The sequence below is a fragment of the Haliaeetus albicilla genome, chromosome 14 (genome assembly GCF_947461875.1).
Source record: "Haliaeetus albicilla chromosome 14, bHalAlb1.1, whole genome shotgun sequence".
NCBI lineage: Eukaryota > Metazoa > Chordata > Aves > Accipitriformes > Accipitridae > Haliaeetus > Haliaeetus albicilla.
This window is the reverse complement of record NC_091496.1, coordinates 24634641-24651544: the sequence shown is the minus strand read 5'-3', so window position 1 is coordinate 24651544 and position 16904 is coordinate 24634641. Positions and strand designations below refer to the sequence as shown.

Sequence of the window (16904 nt, the reverse complement as noted above, 5' to 3'; positions counted from 1 at the left end):
TGGGGCCATTCTATACATTTGAAATTGCAAACAAATGTAAACTGAATGGTTGCAAACACATATGAGAAAAATACAAAATACTAGGAAAATAAAATTTTCACTGGCTGAAATGATGAATGGTAATGAATCATAGAAGCAGGCTACTTTTCACACTAGTTTCAACGTGGGATTTGTGGGTTATCAGTTCAACAGATGGTTATGCTTTCTTTTCCAGTCTTGTACTTCTTGACTTTTTTATTGCTATGTTTAGGTGTGCACATCAAGAACAAGAAAACTGTCCTGGTGGTGCTTGTTGCTCCTTTTCATTTCTAACAGTATGGGTCTATGACCACATCTTCTCTGTGGAGTTGTTGCTCTTACTGTAACAGCCAGAGGAAGGGGAAGGTCTTTCTGCACTTTCAAGGAGGGAGGCGAGGAGGAAGAAGGGTCCACTCCCTTTCTTTGTTTAGGTTGTATCTTAGCCTAGTTCCTGCCCCCAAACTGCGCTGTGCGATACAGTGCGTTCTCTGGATATACCCTACTTAGATGACAAATGGTAATTTTTCCAAATTTAGTCATAACACGATTAAACCAGGTGTTGGAATCAGAAAACTACATAAAAATCTTAGCTTCTATTTAAAAAAAAAGTGCAGTATACAAACCAGATACTGCTTAATAGTATTAAACTTCACAAACACAGAAAAGAGCTTGAAAATATTTAGGGCATGCAGGCATAGACAAAAGCTCAAAATACATTGTGAAAGGGGAGGTCAAAGAATCCTTTTGGGTCACTTTTGATGGTCTGAATCATGAGGTGTAACGTCCGAGGAGGGGAGGGCAGGCACCCCAACTGCTACCATAAGACAAATACCTGCTATCTGAACTAGATTTTGGTTTTGGTAGTTTGAACTTCATCTACCCATAATGTACCATCAGTAATTCTTTTCACAGGATACCAGGTTGACTGTATGCTTGCATTTTCTCAATTTGCTTTAACAGGGTTTTTTACAATTTTTTTTTTGCAAGATATCATTTAAAAAACAATGCTAGGAGGCTGCCGTGTGCTGAGTGCAGGGGTGCTGCTCCCCGCAGAATGGCAGATCATGCTGCTTGCTGGGGTTTGACTGTGGCACATCAGAAGCCACTCAGCATTCACATCCCAGCCAAGTATCAGTGTATTTCAAATCCTTTTTCCAAAATTATCATTTCAGTTTCCTTCCCACGCAAACAGGTCAGTTTTCCTCCATGTTTTCTAACTGACGTAGTATCATGGCCTCACTACGGACAGCATCACCACCACCCCTGCTAATACCTCAGTTTTTCTGAAAGATACTGTACCACAAATCTGTGATGCAGGCAACGGCTGCTTGTATCTCACTGCTAAAGGTCAAAAATTTGAAAGGCAAACATTAGAATTTGGCATAGCCACAAAGATGTTCTTTGCAGTGTCAAATTTATAGAATCACATGTACAGCAAGCAGAAAGAATGTATTTGATTACACTTATTTCATTCATCTGTCAGTGCAAGACTGTAACATAACAGTACTTTGAGCTGTCAAAATCCAGAACATTAAGAAAAGAGTTACTAATTATCTCTATTTTTGAGAGTTTGAACTGTTTACATTTTTATGATTTCCAATGTTTTGTGGGTTTTGTTTTTTAATTCCCCTTTAGGCTATCTTAAAATATAATTTCAATTTTGGCCCTAGATGTGGTGAATCTTGCATTCTGTATAAACCTCAGGCAGTCTCCCTCTGTTTTGAGGAGACAGGGTTTGTCCTTGCTTCATCGTCTGACACACCAGAGGGTTGTGCTGCCATCCAGAGGGACCACGACAAGCTGAAGAAATGGGCTGGCAGGACCTCATGAAGTTCAACAAGGGGAAGTCCAAAGTCCTGCCCTTGGGGAGGAACAACCTCAGGCACCAGTACATGCTGGGGGCCAACTGGCTGGAGAGCAGCTTTGCAGAAAAGGACCTGGGGATCTTGGTGGACACTAAATTGAACATGAGCCAGCAACGTGGCAAAGGAAGCTAATGGTATCCTGGGTTGTGTTAGACAAAGTATTGCCAGCAGGTCGAAGGTGGGTGATCCTTCCCCTCTACTCAGCCCTGGTGAGGCTGCACCCAGAGTGCTGGGTCCCTCAGTACGAGACAGATGTGGACATACCAGAGACACTCCAACAAAGGGCCACAAGGATGAGGAAGGGTCTAGGGCATCTCTCCTGTGTGGAAAGGCTGCGAGAGCTGGGACTGTTTAGCCTGGAGAAGAGAAGGCTTAAGAGAGGGATCTCATGAATGCATATAATTACCAGAAGGGAGATTGTAAAGAAGATGGAGCCAGGCTCTTTTCAGTGGTGCCCAGTGACAGGACCAGAGGCCATGGGCACAAACTGAAACACAGTAGATTCCATCTGAACATCAGGAAACACTTTTTCTGTGTAAAGGTGACTGAGCACAGGTTCCCCAAAGAAGTTGTGGAGTCTCCATTCTGAGAGGTGTTCAAAATCCAACTGGACATGGTACTGGGCAACTGGCTCTAAGTGGCTCTGCTTGCACAGGGGGGTTAGACTAGATGACCTCCAGAGGTCACTTCTAATCTCAATTATTCTGTGATTCTGTGTGATTCTGTCCTACATCATCTACACTTCTAGACCTCAGCATGACCTGAGTAGCACACAGGATGAGGAACCCTGCTTCATCACAATGGTCAAGGTCTCGATTCCTAGTTTTCAAAAGATACAGAAGCTCAATCTTGTTAGGATGTATTTTCCTGCCTACTAAGTGAACTACACATATTTTACCTACTATTTTTTCCAAGTCCTATTGTTTGAATTAATTTATGAGTACAAAATGTGAACCATGAGATACTGTCTGTCCATAACCTACAAAGCTATGAAATTAGGCATAGTGCTGAAAAAACCCACTGGTTCAGAGCAGCACAAAATTTCGAGTAAGTTTAAATTCAGATGCAAGCTTTGATGCAGCAACTACAGTCTTTTGTGCTCTCTTGCAAAGGATCTTACCCACCTGCAACAAATTTTGACTTGCATTCTTCTAAAACTGACAGAGACAAAATTTATACTCTGCTGCAACTGAACCCAGAGGATGTTTAAACTGTATTTTCCATCAGGAATGTTTGTAAGGTGACCTAGTTATACTCAAAATCCCCCAAACATTTCCAGTGGAGATGCTTAGCTCATCAGGAATTATCAGAAGCTCATTACAATACACCTTTCTTGCTCATTTACCTATCTTGTTCAAGGTGGTAGGTTATCACAACTTAAGGCAGTTTTTCAAATTTGAAATTTCTGCTTATACTAAATCACCTGAATTTTATAACTTGCATATAATACAGTAAAACTTATGTATCTAAAGATTGCACAAATCCCAAGTAATTGCTGTTATCAGAACCAGAATTCAATTTCTGAAATTGTTCTTTCCTTCCACATTAATGCTCTTCAATGCAAACAGCATGAGGTAAAGCTACAATATAGATTTCAAGAGAAACAAAGCAGGTAAAAATGTGCATTGAATAGATTCAGGAAAATTTAGAAACCTCATTTAGAAAAATCAATTTTTGTATGTATGTATAAGCTGCAGTAAGCTGACTGGATTGTGAGAGCCAAGCCCTTACATTTTTTACTCAGACATATTTCCTGTCAACATTAATGAATTTTTTCCCAAGTAGAAACTTTAAACTGAGCAGAATCACCAGTTTATGTAGAAAAAGCAAGCATGTATGTAATGTGCTTCTCTTCAGTGAAAGACAAAATAGAAAATTTGTTCTAAGTTATAAGCAAAGAGAGAAACATGCTTTAAAATAAAGATAATCTAATTCAAAATCCATGTATAATTGAACTATGACAATACTTGGCATAAGTATGGACTTGGATACCTGCATTGCTTACATACATATGTGCATTCACACATACACATATATAGAAAGAGTAGAGTGGAAATATACTCAGAAGTGGAGAATTTCTCAGAAATCTCATTCTTTTCCCTGCTGACTGCATGGATCTACAGGTAGATCCAGATGGAGAATGCAGAACTGAGGGCATTTACAAGAAGACTGAGAGAAGAAGTTTAAAGTGGTCATACTTAAAAGCACACACAAAGAAAAATGTTTTCAATGCAGGGTTAAGTTTGCATTGCTGAAACTGAAATGGACCCCTCAAAAAAATGGAAATTAAACTTCCAGAAAACAGTCTCCTCCTTAACACTATACTTTGTCCTTCTCACTTCCACTTCAGCAGCTGGTAGGGAATCATTAGGCCACTGCTTGTTATCATACTGAAGTGAATTCTATGCTATTTCACGTTTGTAAAGCAACAGTAAGCTTAACCAAGACATCAGAATAAAATGTCAATAGCATGACATTTTGCCCAGAGGAATCCTTCACCTTTTTTTCCCTTATTAATATTCTGATAAAGCAGGGGGAAAAGAATGCACAGAAATGAGGTACATTATATCAATTGCCATCATTTATTAATAATGATTTCTATCATTTTAGTGCCCTGCAGGATATGTGACCAAGCTTACTGGCTCACATTACTATCTGATGGCTCTCCTGTCCAACCATGCATACTTCTACCAGCAAGCCAAATGGCTCAGGGACCGTGACACTTGGCTCCTACCCAGTCTTGTGCATCTCCCAGGGTTTTTCACAAAAGCAAGGCTGGGACACGAATGCCAAAGTCAAAATATAAGTCTCACTGTAAGAGATAATGATCTCACTGTAAAAGATAATGTTCTCTTTTATAACTGATAGTACTGTTATGGGTTGTGGAGAGTATCCAAGTCATGACCAAGCACTTGGAGATCTTCTGTTAGAAGGGACAATAAAACTAAAATATTTATTATACTGCTCAGTTCAGTGGCCTGCGTAAACACAATCTGCAGTGTCAGCTCCTATGTTTATGGCTAGTTGTGTTTCTTCATAGGCCTGTCCTTTTGCAGCACTGAAGTGTATAAGAGATCTCTTGATTGTCATTTACAGAGAATGTGACTACTCTGTGCAACGGAATATGGTGCAGAGATGAGTGAGTTAGCAGGGACCATGCACGTGACAGAACCCGGAGCAGAGGAAGGTGCTGTGAGGCAGCACTTATGATTATCATTCTGCTTGAAAGACCTTAAAATGAGGCAAGGGATTTTTGCATGTATGGGACATACAAGCACAACCATAAATGCCACAGTAGTCCCAATTTTCTGAAGAAAATGATGATATTTCTGGTTATTTTCCCGCTCCAACTTTTACCAGGTTTTTGTACCAAACTTTTTCAGCTACCTTAAGGAAGAGCAGGAATTGGCCTATAAAAAGATCTTGATTTTAGAAAGTAAAACAGAATATGTATAAGCTGGAGTAGCAGTGGAAGGAGCTGCTACACTTAATTCTCCACTTTAAATTTCACTTAAGACAAATAACCCCAATACAATTATCCCAATGAAAACAATGTCTTGGTCATCTGCCAGAGTGTTAAAACTAATTTACATCCTTTTAGCTAATCAGATTTTTCAATCTAATATACAAAAGAGAAGAAAAAAATTGTATTAAGAGCTTGCTTTGTAAAACAGAATTAATCCTGAAAGGCATCTACCAGATATATCATTCAGGGAGTATTTGCTTATGCCAGTCTCCCCAGCTTTACCGTTACATTTTGTGCCCTGTTTCAGGCAATTCTGCCATAAAGATAAAAGAAGCTACAGATTTTACATAATTTTTACACTGCTAAGGGAAATACCCACTCCAACTGGGTTTTTTCCCCACTTTCTTATGTCCATATGTGGAATCCAAGTTGCCATGGGAGATGTGGAAAAGGATGAAGAGCCTTTGCTGCAATAAGAGGAAACAGATATATGTAGGGAGGGTTGGACTGAGGTTAGGGTCTGGTGGGTTACCTAATTGAAAAATGCAGATAGGGGCCAAAATATGTTACTCATGGTGCTGGGAGAGTTGCCAGCACTGTTTGTCCTAGATGTAGGCTGGTCACAGGGAAATTAAAAATCTGAAGATCCATAAAAGTCTCCCTCCCTCCACTTAATATTTTGATGCTGCAGCACTTTGGAGGACTCATCTGCAAAACTGGGGAGCTTGTCTCCCTTTTTTTTTCTAACCTGAAGAAAGAGGTGTGGACAGGATGATAGTATTACATGTTACACTTCAAATTTTTATTGATACTTCGAGGAAATTAATTTTTAACTTCAAAAAGTTACACATCATTTTTACAATTCCTCAGGTCTGTCTGTAATAAATTACAGTTTAAATACCAGTATGTTTTTCAGATGGTCAGATTCTCCCTGTAAAAATACTGTGTTCAATGTGACAATGTTGTTCTTTGCTTTTGGCATCTCCATCTGTGTGTGACGACTCTTCTGGAGAAAACAGAGAAAGCCAGAACTTGCACTGCAGGAACTTGTAAGGGGAGTCTGGCTCTGTCTTCCCAGTTTTGCTGAATCAAAAGGCAAAGACCAATGATTCTAGCAAACTGGATCTCTTTGACAGGGAAGTTAAACAAGCAATTTTTTTCACAGAAAATCAATGAAAAGGTGCTTACCTTCTGCTCTGCTTTCTTGCACTCAGTATCCACTTAATTTTTCTGACAGTAATGTATGTAAGCTAGAAGCTACATATATAAAGAAACCCACATCAGAAAGTCTAGGCAAAGCTAATCATAGAAATAACATCCATGCTTTTTTGAAGGAGATTATCACACTTTCTTTTCTCTTGATAAACCCTTTTTCCTCTTCCAAGTTTGTCTCCACACAAACTTTTCCACCAAAGCCTAGTTAACACTTTCAGTTAATAAATCTCTGCCAATGTCATCAATCTCAATTTCATAATTTCCTTCATCCCCTACCAGTCTCTAGCCCATCAACTAAAACAAAATGAGAGCAAAGCATACAACCTTTGCCAGCAGTTAGGTGTAACTGCTACCTCTGTGGCTGGAAGTTACTGACCCTTGTCATGATGCTTTGATATCAGACTTTGGAGAACTGAACTTTAGAAGGTGAGGGGTATTAGAAAACAAAGACCAACTTCCTTCTGGCACTCCTGTGGGACTGCTTTAGCAGCCTGATGCTTATTGCTGTGCCTACACCATAGCCAAGCTTCAATGCCAGGTAATGGGCAGCCTGGGTGGGGATTTGGTTCAACCACCATCAGTTGCTCCTGCTGGCAGTTCAGATCCTGAGAAAACCTGTGGAGCAGTAGCAAGGAATATCGTTAGGGTCATAAGGAAATCATGTGTTGGGGAGGAGGAAGGAGTTTTCAACAGTGAGGAGGCAAAATGGGATCCAACATTCACCTTGCAATAGTTCTGCTTAAGGTAAGGCAAGAAATCCTGTTATTCTGTTCCTGGATTTTGCGAGTGATTTGGCTGAAAGCCCCAGAGGCAGAGACATCTAGCTGTTAGAATACTTGGGGTTTAACTTTCATACCGTAGTGCACTAAAATGTAGATGGTACTTTTTATGATTCATTAAATATCTATCTGTGAAGTCGCTCGATCATTTGGGCTAAACCAGAAATCCCGTCACAGAACAGCAGCTGCAATGATTCAATAAAATTGTAAACATTGCCATTTTAGTAAAATGAAAAGGACAGAACAAGAACAAAGTATACCCTGTAATATGAAATTTTATGTCAGGCACCACTTTATCTATGGCTTTTACAGCAGTACTTCCATTAACAAATTAAATAAGAGGCCTGTGGCATTTTGGCAGGAAAAGGATGAGTTTCTTGCCTTTTTTTTCTCTACCAGTGACACTAAGGACATATGTCATACAACAACCGAGTAACAGAGATTCCCGTGTGAGGTTGAAGTGAGCTGGTAAGCCTACGTGGAACAGTACAGCACTGTGATACTAAGTTGGATCCCAGGAAGAAACAAAGACTTGTCAACTCATGCTGGGCAAATTTGCCTCCTCTCTTACAGCATCCCCAGCAAACAGTCCAGGGGTCAACTGGTGAGTCCCAGAGCCCTCCCACCATTGCCTTGGGTCTCCTGTAGTTTGACTGGGGCTAACCCAGGTGACTGCACAGGGGTCTGACTGTACGCGGCTATTTTCTCAAAAGACATTAGCACCACAAATTTTTATAATCAGTCAATTTTCTAATTAGGCAACTTTCTAAAAAGAAAGATACCATATATTAGGTGACTGAAATCCAATTCAAAGTTGTCAGCTACAAGGAATGGGGTAATACAGTCCTCAGAAAGAAAAAAAGACCTGTATTTCAATACACAAACGCTGCTGTAACACTCTGTCAACATTTTATTAACACCCTGGCCTGGTTCATAGCTTTGTCTGCTAAAGCTCTAATGTGCAAACTTTGTGAATAGAGGCTTGCATGCAATTCCACGTTCACAAATTTTTATGGAAAAGCCTATAGGATTTAATAAAAGTAACTTTTAGAGAGAACATTTCAATAGAACTATCCATCACTAAAGCAAGGATATATTTCTCTGTTAAGTCATAAATATGCTTGAAAATTACACAAAAATAATTATCCTCTATCCTAATTTTAGAGTCATGTATGCTGTACTTATGAGTTTAATGGGTGCATATGCACAATGGCTGTGTATGAATAATGATGGCCCCTCTTTTCTGTTTCAAATGGCAGAAAATCATTAGCTGATGGCTTTAAACAGTCTAATACTTCAGGGGATCGCAGGCAGGGTAAGAGTTAGAAAGTAGAGAAAAACACAACCACTAGATGCATAAACATAGCAGGTCTAGAACTGTGCAACAAAATGTCTTCCTACCACAAAACACTGAATTTCTAAAATCGAAACATTCTGTGGCACTACATAAGTCAATGAATTGTTTTCTAAAATGAAAAGAAAGATAGAATATGATATGCCAATTGAAACTAAAATGAAATAATCTGGGTTTCTTCTAACTAATCTTAACTGTGTTACAGATTGGATGCACTAAAACTTGGGGGTTTGTTATTCTCCCATCAGATCTCACACACTTCCAAGGATCAGGAATCTGCATGTTACCAATTACGGGCAAATTTTTATGTCATGTGTTGGTAAAGTGCGTGTTTGTTTCTCTAATGTCTATTCCTTTAGCCCAGACAACTGAGGCTGCAGTAGAAATCAAATGGTGCGGGCTGCAAATGCTTTTGCCAGTGCATGCGGCATGCCTGTGGTTGCACCAGCTGGTTCTTTTACCAGCTTTATTCATTTAATTCCCTACAATGGGAAGGAAGACAAAAAATACTGCAGGTAGATGTTTAGGTCAAGGCTGCTCTGACCACATGCGGGGGCTATGTAGCCACACAGCACCAAGCTCCTGGTTCTTCAACCCTAGGAGCATGTTGGGAGGAGAGACATACGCTGTGATCCTCTGAGTGGATGGGATCATTTCCCATTTCTAACCCTTTGCTTCCCCAAACTGGGAATGCATGTCTGCCTCTGGAAAAGATCATGCCTATGGGCTTTGGTACCTGGAGAAGGTGCTGAAGATACAAGTCTCTGTGCTCAGTGGCAGCAATGAATGGAGAAAGGATTCAAATTCCCCGGAGGCAACATGCAGGTCCTTAATCACAGGGATCTTGAGAATCCCGTTTCACTAACTGAAAGTAGGGAAAACTGCACCAAGTTGGGGTGCTACCTACCAGATTTCCAGCTGACTCAATCACTTTTTGTTATGGATTTCCTGGTTGCCAGTAGAACAATGATTTATGTGCAGCGATCATGTTTTTTGATGTGGTAATTATTTTCATTTTCAAAAGCGGCAATTCTACAGCAACCTGATAGGTGAGCATGAGCAGGAAAGTCTGGGAGTTTCCTTTAGTGGAGCTTTGTTTAGCCTGTTGGCTGCCTCTTCTGGCTCATGGCCTTTAGTTAAATAAGTTACATATTACCTTTCACATTCCTGTCCCAGAGAAATGCTATGCCAATATCCCAACCTTCCACTGCCAAGACACAAGACCAGCTGAACTGTGTGAGACCAAAGGTCCACCTAGCTCACTGCCAGTACTACTGATAGTAACTGGCAGCTAAAAATAAGAAAAGGGTAAATACAAACAATACTTGTCCCAGGACACCCTCCTCGATTTCTGTAATCTTTGGGTTAGAAACCTTCAGAGCTGAAGGTTGCATTCAGATGAACACATGTAATAGGATCTACCTTCCATCCTTTCTTCCTGTCTTTCTTTAATCGGTTCACCAAATCACTGAAGTCCATGCACTTTTGCCACCCAAAACTCGTTAATTTTGTTTCTTTAAAGGAATTTAGTGCTCCTGAATTCCTACATTATGGCCTGTGAGCGGTGATAATCATGAATACTGGCCAGAGACAGTGAATAATTGTTTCCTGTTTAGCCTGTTCATGTTATTGGTGTTTTTATTTATTATTTACCTCTTGAATTGCCAATTTTCCTAGCTAAAATATTTTCATCTTGTAGTTCTGCTGTATGCCTTTGGAGATGGGGTGGCCAGAATCACACACACTATTCCACTGGCTGACTTGCACCCACCAAGGACTTACTGAACTAACTGACGCTTGCTACTTTGCCCTCCTCCTTTCCAAATGACTGGTAACACTGTTCACTATCCATCCCACCGCTGACTGCTGGGATGTTCCAAGAGATCTACCCACATTTGCACCATAATCTCTCTTCTGAGAAATAGCATCCACTCACCACAGTGTAATATGTCTATTTAAGGTTCTCCTTATGTGTGTTACTTTCCTTCATACTGGATTTCATCTGTCATTTTATCACCCAGTAACGCAGTGCTGTGAGTGGTTTCTCCAACTTGTCAGTGTATCAGCAAACTCTGGCACCTTTGGATTTCAGCCCCCTTTCCATACTAACGCTGACTCTGTTGAACAGCACAGGTATCACTGGTAATTACTCTCCACTGTAAATGCTGATCCTTTGGTTTTATCCTTTTTTTCTACCCTTATTTTTTTTATTTCTGTCCCAAAATAATTTCACTTTTTTACCTTTCTTACTGTAGCAACTGGATCACTTTTACTTATGTATTTTATGCCTCTCAAAGAACACCAAATCCATACTGTATTTTCTTCATATATGCACATATTTATTACTTTAGTTTCAACCAATTTTGTCAGTACAGAACATATGTTTCCTGGCTGTACTTGTTCAGAGATATGAAGCCTCTTTTTAAACCCCATGTCACACTTGCCACTTCCCGCTCCTCTGGGATAAAGACCAAACTAATTTATAATTTTTATGTATACATATATTATATAAATTATAATTTATAAATTATACATTAGAAATCTTGGCAATTTATAGTCTTGTAGATTCTATTTTAATTGTATTTAAAACTTAGGTGAAAATTATCTGACCCTGCTAATACGATACTACTAATTTTATCGATTTATTCTGAAATCTCTTCTACTACCACATCAGTAACAGCAAAAGTTTTTGAGTGTTGATGATTACTGGAAAAAAGTCTTTGAAGTGAGAACTTCTTTGTGTTCCACCACAGAGATTATCAACTAACAGGCTCATTTGGCTTTGTGTTGTCACTCATTTTTCTGAGTTCTTCTTTGTGTTTCAAAAATGCTTTTTGATGTATAGTTTGAGCTTTTAATACATTGCATTTAAACAGTTTGAATACTATCTACAGACAGAGTCAGTCAACATAATTACAGGACCTTACCAGGCAATTCACCAAATCACAGATATATGGATCATTTCAGGTTTAGGATTAAATCTTTAGGTTAAATCATGTCACTTGGATGCTGTGTTTCGTCTCAGTCTTCAAAGACTCTATTCCTAGAGTAGGATTCTATATTCCTAGAATATAACATGCCTACCAACATGCCATATCAATATGCTTGTTTACAGTTACACATTCTATTTATTCTACCCTATTTTAGCCTTAAACCTTTATTTTGATCTAAATTATTATGTTTATGACCTCTGCCTGTATATTTTTAAGAATATTCTTTGCTATTTTTATACCTGCATTTTACCAATTTCTGTTTTTTTCCTAAGACAGAATTCACCCTCCCCTGTACCCTTCTTTATCATCCCTCCCCCACTCAAATTTTCCTGGTCCTTGGCTTTAAATGCCCTCACCACTTTTTAATTTGGTGTGTACAGAACACCTGTATAGGCTTCATCTATGCCTTAAAAAGTTAGTTAGCAACTGAAAATAAAAAAGATTGCTCTGATCAGATAAGAATAATAGTTTAGTTCTATGCTGTTCTTCGTTTCCCAGTTAAGTCAATAAGAATACATATATAAAAACATAAATATAAAATGAAAGCTAAAGTTGCAAAAATGTTTAAAGTGAGTGAATCTTAATGCCCTAGGGCAAAGTCTAGGGTTAAAGGTAAAACACTAGTTTTCAGTTATTTCCCTGAATTCCCCACTAACACATGGAATGAATCATATAGAATTGCTAGCAAGCATTTCTCTCATCCTTGCGTCCAATTTCCAAGCTAATTTGGCTAAATGTTTGTTCATTTTTTTCACTCTAGAGTGACACCTAACTGGCTTCAACCAGTCTTAAGCAGTTCTTCTGTAATTATTTAAAAAGACTCTACCTCTATTAAGTAGGAAAAAAGCTGAGTTAGCTAGGAAATAATTAAGTGCATATTCTTCATCTACAAGTTAAAGTTTATTTTTTATTATAATGGAATTCTTTAAGTGGGGAGAGGAGACAACTAAAGGATAAGGAATTCTTGTGGTTTCTTCTTTTAGGTTGGAAGCACTGATGCTTTATTATACTATGTCAAACTATAATTGCTCCTTCAAATGTAAAAAATACAAGAGTAAATGAATAAGGCAATTCCCATGGTCAAGGATGCATGACAACATCCACCCTGCAACTCCAACTCTAGCAAATGGCATTATAAGCATTTTTATGACATTGGGTTCATGGGAAAGATCCCATTATATAATGTTTGAGTATATTAAATGGTTAAAAGCATTTCATTAATCAGAAGCCGTGAAGTCAGTGGGGTGGCTGTTGCAGAGTTTAGTTTCTTCAGAGTGATGAACTGAACAGTCAACAAAAAAGAGAGGAGCTGGATGTAAGTGGAAGACACAGCGCTGCAAAATGTAATGCATTTTAAAAAATGCATTAGGTAGAAGGCAGAAACAAAGAAAATGCAACCACAAGCACTTGTCAAAGAAGATAAAACTCTTTCATACTCTTTTCAGCTGGAGTGCACATCAATAGCACCTGAGGATACCTTCAAGAGACACTTTTCAAGAGTCAAATGCAACCACTTGCGCTGCAGATGCCCATGTTACTTAAGGCTGAATAAAATTCCTGTAACTCATGTTGCTTGGCTCTGAGTGGGATCAAAGACTCAACATGCTTAAATGCCAACTAGAGGAGACAGCTTGTAGAATGAAGCAGTCAAAAGCCCACGGTAGCTGAAACTCTCTGAAAATGTGGAGGCAATAGAGAAAGTTTAAACAGCACTTCACAATGCATCTGTAAAAAGTGGAGTCAGCAAAATAAATATCAGCTGGGAAGTAGCCATAAATCTCCTTTTGACAACATGTGGTTCCTCAGCATTCAATCTAACTGGGAAGAAACAACTATGAAACTGTCTTGCAGAAGTTTCAGAAGGAAACTTGTAAAAATATGACATGGACATCACGAGGATCTGAAGGATGGGAAATGTGATGAGGTTTATGATTTGAAGCATATCTGTCTTTCAATCACTGCAGACTTTTTAACCTCTTCAATTACAACAGCACAGGTAAAATTATGCATTACAACCAGAAGCCAAAAAACTAACTAGCAGCAAGCACAAGTAGAGGGGTGACTTTGATCATAGTCCCCAAGAACACAAAAATTCATATATTCATAAGATCTCCTGATGCCAGAGTGGAACAAGGGACTGCAGAGGGGTTTGATTCTCCTGAAGAAAAACAAGCTATCGAATGAGTTTCAAAGGGAAGAAAGGTCTTGGCAGGAGACTCCTCAATTCTTGGGATAAGTTTCTGGTTTTTTAATGGAAAAGATGAGAAACGTTGAGTGCGAGTTGTCTGACTAAATGTATATGTCGAGATCTGACCTAAGCATGAGGACTGCCTTTATGGTTGTCAGAGACAAAGGAGATTATGAAGGGTGAGTTTCATCTCATCCTGCAGCAGTCCCCTACAAAATAGGTCAGAAGGATCATACCCTAAAAAGTCTTTGATTATAAGGAGAACCCTGGTTGATGACTTCAGATGTAGGCAGTTACACTTCACTTGCCCAGAATTATGTGATACAAATCACTCCCAATGTCAGCCCAACTCAGCCAGACCTCAGCAAAGCCTTTTAGAACAAGAGTTGCAAGACATGGCAGTAGCCTTGTTGGAGGAAGGCAGCTCCTTTATGACATGATGGGATATCCAGAGGAATGATCAACTGCTTAGTGAAACCATTTCATGTAGGTCACCAAACAGCCTCTGTTTCAGGGTCTTAATTCTGTCTTCCAGCTTCAAATGCTGAAAGTGGAACAGAGCAAGAACCAGCCTGAATAAATCTCCATCGTGCATTGGGGTAATTAACTGATATCTATGATAGCCCAAAGGGATCTGTGGCTGCACTGACTAAACTACACAGCTCTTTCTCATCAAATCAGAAAAGAGACTCAATCATAGGGGAGTTTTGCTTCCTGTCTCATTAATTCACTTTCTGCAAAGCCAATACCAGTCTGGAATCTTTTCCAATATATGCATTTCTCACATTTATTTTTCTCTGCTTGAGGCAACGGAAGAATGAGTGAATGTAATAAGATGATGCTATGAAGCCATTAACTGCCCAATAGCAAGGAGGTAGAGCTATCAGGCGAGAAGTATCTCATAGCCCCAGTGTTTGGGAGCTTCACTGCATAAAATTAATTTACCTGATCAGAAGGAGCTGCCTTTTTTTTTTTTTTAATGTGTCATGCTTAAAGCTCATTTCCTTCATCAATGAGAAAAAGCCAACTTAGTAAATGCAAATCTTTCATACTTAATGATTGCTATTGATTCTCAAATGTACTAAGTAATGTAAACTCTTTTCCCATACGATCAAAGCCTTTTCCTTCTCATATATAGTGATCTCAGTTATCACTGGGGAGTGACCCTGTAACTTCTAGATCATGGAATATAGTCTTTATAGCTTAAGCAAAGGTAGTTAGTCCTTTAGCTTAGGGTTGTGAAACAGTTCACACCTCCTGCAGTTCAAGCACAGCCAAAGATATGCAATACATACTAAGAAGTTACATGCAAATGTACAGACCAATGAACCCTCAAAGGTACTTTCCATTTTGCCTTTTCACTGTACAGAAGCTGATAACCTTGAATGCACTGAAACGACTTAAAGTTATTGTGAGGGGAAAAAATATGTTTCAAATGGTTTTATATGGCATTGAATTTACAGAATTAAGAAAAGTTTAAATTGCTTAATTTTTTTAAAATGCAGAACATCTTAAAATGCATTGCTTTAATTATTTAAAAGTGCTCCAGTTGCTCAAACTAAGTCACTTTCATTTAGAAAGCCTGTTGAAGTATGCATAGATTTAAAATTCAACAAACTTTTAAAATTGCTCAAAAAATTCTTTCTCTTGACACCAATTCTTTCATTAATTAAAAATATTTTTCATTCCAATTGTTCTAAATGCAATTTTCAGCTAAGAATGCCCACGTCCCTTTGATTTCAAACAAAGAAAAGTAAAGAGCCACAATAATGAAGTAATTTTTATTTTTATTTTGGATCTTTGTTAAAAAAATTTTACAAAAAAGGCAGATCAAAAATCCTGGACTCATGTCCTCTCCTTTACCACAAAAACATACAGCACAGGATATCAAGGTGAGCTTGCTTCCTCATGCTGCTCTGTCTTTGTATTCTAAGTCTGGTCTTCAAAACCCAGTCTCTGGAAATTTCACAGGGTGGATTATTGAAGAAAGTTCTTGTTTTTCTTCAGTAGAACTAGCTCTTTTCCCAGAGTCTGAAGGGACTATTCTAATCATCTTGTTGGATAGCCAGAGGTTCAAGATCCTACCTCCCTGCAAAAACCCAGATTATTTCTGATCGAACATAGAAGACCTTTGGGGGGTTCATCCCCTTTTGGCTTAAAGAACATTTATGAAGTGCTATCAAGTTGCATCTTACTCTTCTTTTGGAAAAGCTAAAAGGACTTCACTCCATACTCATTTAAAACAGGTTTTCTAGGTTTTGGTCTTGTGTTAAGAACAGTTGTGAATTTTTCTTAGTGTTCCCTCCTAAAAACCCTCCATCTTCTCAAGATCCTGTCTGCAGTGCTCACACCAGATCTAGACAATCCCACTAATGGCTTTCCTGTTGCCTAAACCAAGGAAATTATACCTTCTGTATTCTTAACTGACATTATCTTGAGTTTTAATTAAAATTCAGATTAAATTAAGCTTCATATTAGAAGCTCAGATGTGTTACCACTGGAACACATAGCTTGCTTTCAAACAGTTGTTGATTTTTAAGACACAGCCCATCCCTCATATGCCTCTCTTCTTAGAGGAAACTGTATTCCGTTATCCTCAAGGCATGACTGTCTTCCATTTAATTGCCTTAAAATTAAAATTTGAATATTTCTTGATTACAACCTGTATGCCATACAAAACAGATAACTGCATGAATAACTATCCTGTGTTGCTACTTACTGCTAACATAATGTGATGTGATCTATAAGTGATGTTCTGACTATCAGCAAGGGCGAAAACTTTACCTTCCAGTTGTAAATACCAAGCATTGACTAAAAGGAATGAAACTTGTTAATTTAAAAAAGGATACATTAGTAGCCTTCAATTAATTAACAACACTCCCTCTTTACTGACCAGGCACACTAAGAAGCTCAATAAGGTTCCACGTAGACCTTACTATAAAACCATTAGAGTTAAATGGAAAAAAAAAATCTAAAATTACAGTCCTTAAAAACAATAATAAGTTCTGAAGACAGTGGCAGATTTA

At 38.6% G+C, this 16904-nt stretch overlaps 1 protein-coding gene across 1 annotated transcript in view; it reads right to left on the bottom strand.

The window, feature by feature from the left end:
• The window catches only part of ATP6AP1 (ATPase H+ transporting accessory protein 1), a 56861-nt gene that overhangs the window by 15847 nt on the left and 24110 nt on the right, over positions 1–16904 (bottom strand). The window lies entirely within an intron of this gene.